General features: G+C 34.3%; 1 long non-coding RNA gene across 1 annotated transcript; it reads left to right on the forward strand.

The window, feature by feature from the left end:
• Positions 1-5,534: 5,534 nt before the first annotated feature.
• LOC311084398 lies at positions 5,535-6,061 on the forward strand. Its single transcript, XR_014606512.1, has 3 exons — positions 5,535-5,664; positions 5,740-5,786; positions 5,916-6,061. It is a non-coding gene; the product is annotated as an uncharacterized lncRNA (long non-coding RNA).
• Positions 6,062-6,299: the final 238 nt, after the last annotated feature.

Consider the following 6,299-nt stretch of genomic DNA (forward strand, 5'->3'; position numbering starts at 1 on the left):
CGCAAGCAGCTAGCTAGCTATTAGGATGTATTGGAGAATGTGGAATGGAGAATGATTAGGAAAATGAAAGGTATTAATAACTATAAGCAGATTCCTGTAAGAGAAGAGAAAGGGGAAATGGCCATTAGAAATAAAGAAAATGCAGAAGTCTAAGCTTTAACCTTTGCTAAAATCCATAGCGTTGAAAACTCGGATGATACATTTTTAAAAAGAAGGCAAGAAATAAGTTAGAATGTCTGAAAAACTTGAAAAAACAAGGAGTAGATAGCAATTTGGATGAAGATTTTGATTATTTTGAGTTAAAAATAGCAAGAATAAAGAATGAATAAAGAGTCGAAAGGGAGACACCTATTCAGCATTCAACCTAAAGTGGGGATTGAAAGAAGGTGTTTGGAAGAGAAGATACTGATATAAGCACGGCTCTGTATAGGACACACTAACCTTCATTATTCACCGCATATTATAGGAAAGTGTGAGATAGACTGCTGCAATTACTGTGGAATAACTATGAGAGGCCGTACAAGCCAAAATCCATTCTTCTACTTTCACACACATACATTCTCCTTTCACATACATACATTTCTGCTCTCTCTCTGAGAATGTATGTGTGTGTGAGAGCAGAAATGTATGTATGTGAGAGGAGAATGTGTGTGTGAGAGAGAGCAGAAATGTATGTATGTGAAAGGAGAATGTATGTGTGTGAGAGAGCAGAAATGTATGTATGTGAAAGGAGAATGTATGTGTGCGAGAGTAGAAGAATGGATTTTGGCTTGTACGGCCCCTCATAAATAACAGAACATGCCATTTTACACTGTGAGGCAAAGCTATAAAAGAGAAAGAAATCCGCTTGCTGAAAAACTCCAAAGAGATTTGGAAAACAATGTCATTACAGATCACGATATATTTCAGAATGCAAAGAAATATTTAAGGGATGATATTCTTCTAAAATATTTAAGAGAGACAGATTTGATCAGAAGGATATGGTTTTATTTTTCTTCTTTTTTTTTCTTCTTCTTTTTTTCTTCTCATTTAATTATTCCTTTCGTTCATCGAGGCTTCACACTCCACCCCAGAAGGTGGCGGAAAAGAACCTCAAGCTGGTTTGCCAACCGCCAAAGAAGAAGCTGAAGCGAAAGAAAAAGCCGAAGCGGGAGCAGAAGAACAGTAACGACACGTGTTTGCCCATGTATGCATTCATTCATTCATTCATTTTTTAAGATTAACTGGCGGGAACAACTGTGCATGGAAAACATGAACGCAAAATATTTATTTTGCTCAGTGTTTTTACTCGCACATGGTAAGACATTTTATGTTACAATCTCTGTCCTAGTCAACCATAAGAATGAATGACCAACGCTACTCCGCTCTGCTGCATCGATTGCACTGCTCTCTCACAAGTGTTGAAACTTGAAATCTTTTAAACTGATCAATGTACATTAAATGTAATTTTACTCGCTTTAAATAAAAAAACTTCTGCCAACTAAATAATGCAAATAAATATCAAACGTTTTGTTACAACTAGTCACCCCCTATGTTTTAATACTAAAAGAAAAAGAAAAAAAGCAATATTTTGCTATTAATAGCACCAAATGTTTTAATGGATAATATTCATCTATAATTTTCATAATTGGAAATGTTTTTTATGAAGCTATGAAAATTGGTTGCATGAATCCACTGTTAGGGGGTAACAGTTTAGGACCCAAGGACCAGATGTTTGAAAGAAGACCCAGAGTCAGAATTATAATAAATTGAAGAAAAGTTTTACTGAAGATAGTTTGCAGTTTCATCAGCAGAAGTTCAGCTTCAAGACTCACACATGAGTTCGTAGGCCGCCCCGCTTACAGTTACAAAGATCACAGCAGTTATACCATTTCCAAGGTCTAAGCTACGTCATTGCTTACAGGTTGAAAGATTCTGATAGACTAAGAAATAGATAAACATAGTAATTTTCCACACATACAGATAGACTGAAGCATATCTCCATAGATTATGCAGCTGACACTCAGACCCTGAATTTAAGCACGTCGTCACCTTCTAGGTCACAGATTTGGGTTTCTGGGTGCCAGCATGTCCCGAACAACAACTCAGTCAATCTCCAATAATGTCAGTGGTTCCTTAACCTGTAAGCAAGAAGACTAACACACACACCAACACGCAGCTTTTCTAAGGTTGGATTCGGCCAGGCTCTAACTATAAACAGAAGAGTTTTCTCAAAACATGAAGATAATGCGTTCTTTCTCTCAAGGAGAGCTACATTTTAGTCTAACTGGAAAGTAAGGCTTTAACTGAGAAATGGTCCCTTAAACTATTGGCTTCAATGACCCCTATGTGTTTTAACACATTGAAAACCTTTCTCAAACACAAAACCAGTCCCTATTTCATTTCTGGAAGCCGGGATAAATAGGCAAGCACTGTTACTGCATTCAGATATCAAATACAGACATTAAAGAATACATGAAAATAACATTTCAGTAATCACACTGGTAACTTCTATAACAAAGTAAAATCGTCTTCTTAGTTCACAGACATCATTTCTATTTTTGAGGTGCTGCATCTGTCTGATGTTTCCTGTTGAGCTGGCAGTGCTGTGATGCTGCTTTAGCTGCTGTTTCTCAGAAACCCACTAGATGGTGATATTTATCAGTTAAAGCAGTGTCATACAACTGAAAAGTGGAAGCCTACTCACTGCAGAGTCAAATGACGTCCAGCTCCTCCTCTCTGGTTAGGGTGTGTTTAGACATCTACACAGCAAAATCTCCAGTGTTGAAATCCTGGGGCCTGTTTCAATAAGGAGGTTCAACCAACTCTAAGTTAAAACTTGAACTCTGAGTTGACTTACCCTGAGATGGGAAACTCTGAGTTTTCGGTTACAGAACAGCTGAAATGAGTTAGTTCAATCAACTCTGAGTTGACCTACACTGAGAAAAACAGTAAGTAGAATTTACTCAATTTTAATAAGGCAAGTTTTTGCACGAATTTTTTTCAAGTAAATTTCACATTGATGGAAATTAAGTAAATCTACTTAACTAAGCCGAGTAAAATTCACAAAGTGAATAAGTACATATAACTTGGCCTGTTAAATTATATTGAGTAATTTTTACTTACAAATATGATATAATTAATATAATTAAGTAAAACCACTTTATATTTTAAATACATTTTACTTGTTTTATGCAGTGCTGGTAATTATTTTAAATTAAATTAAATGTTACTCTTATAATGTGACAAAATAATACTGTGACAATGTGCAATTAAGAGTAATTTATTAAGAAATAAGCATATACAGAAACCTATAATGACAATAATAACAATTCAGTGTGTTCGGTCTCTCTCTTTGTCCCTCTCAACCGGTTTACAGCAACAGAGGCACAAAGGGCTGAATGCATTTGAGAAATATCCTGAAATTAAGAAAAGAGAGAGAGAAAAAAACAATAATCAGTAAACAGCAAATACTTTTAAATTAAAAGTTAATTAATTTGCATTCACATTATTCATTTCATTTAAACCAAATCATTAAAAACATCCTGCATGACCTTACTCTCATAGTCAATTTACACACATTAATGCTAACATGTGACACACAGCAGATATCAAGGCTACGAATTAGGCATTTGGGAGTACGAATTATTGTCATTTACAACGTGGGCACGATTTAGTAAAAGCACCATTTAATAGATAGTATGCACGATTTAGCAAATGAATGAGGAAATGAATTATATTGTGCACGATGAGGGAACGAGAACCTTCTCACTTAGGCCTAATGTTAATTTGTGGCCAATATTTGTCATCTATAAAGAAAATTGCACACAAAATAACAAATATTAAACAAAAAGATCATGATTTAAGTGACATATTCATGGTTTTTAGGCGTAATTACTGATAAATCGTGTAAAACGTAAAGTTTAAAACAAAAATATGGCTAACGTCTAAACTAACTCGTCATTATATTAACCCTCTTTGAGTCGGCAAAAGTGCCCGCGCGTTTTGCTCGATTTTTTTTCACATAGCAGCAAATTAGACTTATACTCCGTCATTTTTGGTCATAAAGATTACAGACTTAAGAAATATGAAAAAATAAACTGTTAAATGTCTACTTTTTCCACTTTCAATCGAAATAAAACATTGTGCTTTTGTAAAATAAACAGGGTGCTTTCCTCTGCCTCTCTCTGAACTTTTTTCTGGAGCACGTCTCTAAACTTAAGAACACTAAACTTTTCAAATGTATAGCATGAAGTGATGACAAGACAATCGTTGAATTAATCAAAAAATCATTATAAATCTGTAATATAATGCAGTTTTTTACTGTTGCTTACCTGTCGAGAGCCGTTGGAGTGGAGATTCGAAATCCCTCAATCATCGCGTGTGTTCTTCTTTCTGCGCATGCGCAGATTCCTTTCTTCAAGGACTAAATTTTACTTGATTTTTTAAAATTTGCTTCAAGTACTTAATTAATGTATGTAAATATGCCAGAGAGTCAGAAGTCAATTTCACTTGTCTGTTGGATGTCTAATATTTACAAGTAAAAAATGAGTATATAATTAGGATTTACTTAATATACTAAAGTTTTCATTTTTACAAAATTATTCTTAGCAAAAGATACATGATTTTTTCTGTTTTATTTACTTTGACATAAAATCATGAGTATACTCTGAGTTAAGCGCGTGCACCACAACTATAAAAAGCCATTATCAATGGAGCGCAGATATTACGAGTCACCATGGCAACAGCGCCAAACAAAAAGAGGAATTACTGTTATACAGTGTTGGGTGTAATTAATTACCAAGTAATCTAAATATTGTGATTTAATTAAAGGGATTACTCTTAATTCTTCTGTAATTTAAAATAAAATCTGATGTAATTACATTAAATAGGCTACTGCATAGACTATAGAGAACAATTCTGTATAAAGCAATAGTGGATTTAACATACCTTTTTAAAAGGTATATTTTTTATGTAACCTTCTCCCTCTACACACTTTGGTCAATTCAAGAATAGTTCATGCAATTGTATATTGTTTATTTGAAAGCATTAAAAGTGCAGTTTCTTGTCTCTCCTTGTATTGTTCAAGTGTTTAAGGTTGACATGGGATTTAGTAATTAGTAATAAGTAGACCAATACTTTCTAAAGATAGTAATTATTACATTAATCTAATTACACTGTTGAAGATAACATTGATAACTATTTTAGGGTAACTTACCCAACTGTTATAATATCAGAGGTGAAACTGGAAGAACAGTATGTTATTCAACCTAATTTTAATTTTCATGTGGAGCAATCCTGCAGGCATTAAAAGAACATGGCAGCAGCTGAAAATTAAATATAAAAACATAATTCAATCAGGTAAGGCTTGAGCATATCATGGGTGAAGGCTACCTGACTTTACAAACATTTGACATATTAAATAACTAAATAGCATCCAGTGTCTAGCAGTGCAGCAGCATTTTTGGCTGAGGGAATTCCAGAAGGGACTTCAGAGCCAGTCCCAAAGATCCAAGGGCCTTCATAAAATGTAAGAGGTTTACATCTGTGTTATTTTTTAGATAGGCTATTTTTGATATTTCCATTTATTTTACTTTGAGGTTGGGTTTTTTGTTGGTCCTAACAGATTCTGATGGTAATATCTGTCTTTTGGAGCCTCCTGTCCCAACAGAACCCCAGGCAGTTGTAAGTCGCCTACTCAATACACCAGAAATTAAATAGTGCTATAAAGTGCACTCGACCAAATGCTCATCTTCACAGGACGATGAGGATAAATAGTTTCTGCTGCCACAGAGAGGCCTACAGAGGTAATGTTAATATTATGTGTCTACACATCAAACAATCTACCCATTCAGATTTTTTCAAATTTTTATGAGGATAATCTAAGTTTAAATCTAAGTATAAACAGGTATTCTTATCTCTCCCTCCGCCCTCAGAGTGTGGAAGAACAGCAGGAGGACGGTCCATCAACTTCTGTTGCACAGATGAACACATTTCAGTGATTTCCAGTAAATGCCACAGTTTAATTCTGTAGAATTTGTTTAGAACTACATTATGTAACTCTAATCTACTACTGTATTTTCAGTTGCCAGTTAAGGAGTTATGTAGACTTATTATCTTATTAAAAAAAAAGAAAGAAAAAAACTGCAGTAAAAATAGCAATATTTTATTTATTAATAAAATATTAATTTTATTAATAAAAAATTACTGAAAGAATGAATGAGGTGTTTAAACACCGCTTCCCCTTTAAAAAAGGGGAGGAGACCGAAAGAAACTCTGGGTTTACTGAATAAAACCTGCTCCCGACCAGGTTAGGTTCA

This window comes from Abramis brama, assembly GCF_963993115.1.
Source record: "Abramis brama genome assembly, chromosome: 6".
Classification (NCBI taxonomy): domain Eukaryota; kingdom Metazoa; phylum Chordata; class Actinopteri; order Cypriniformes; family Leuciscidae; genus Abramis; species Abramis brama.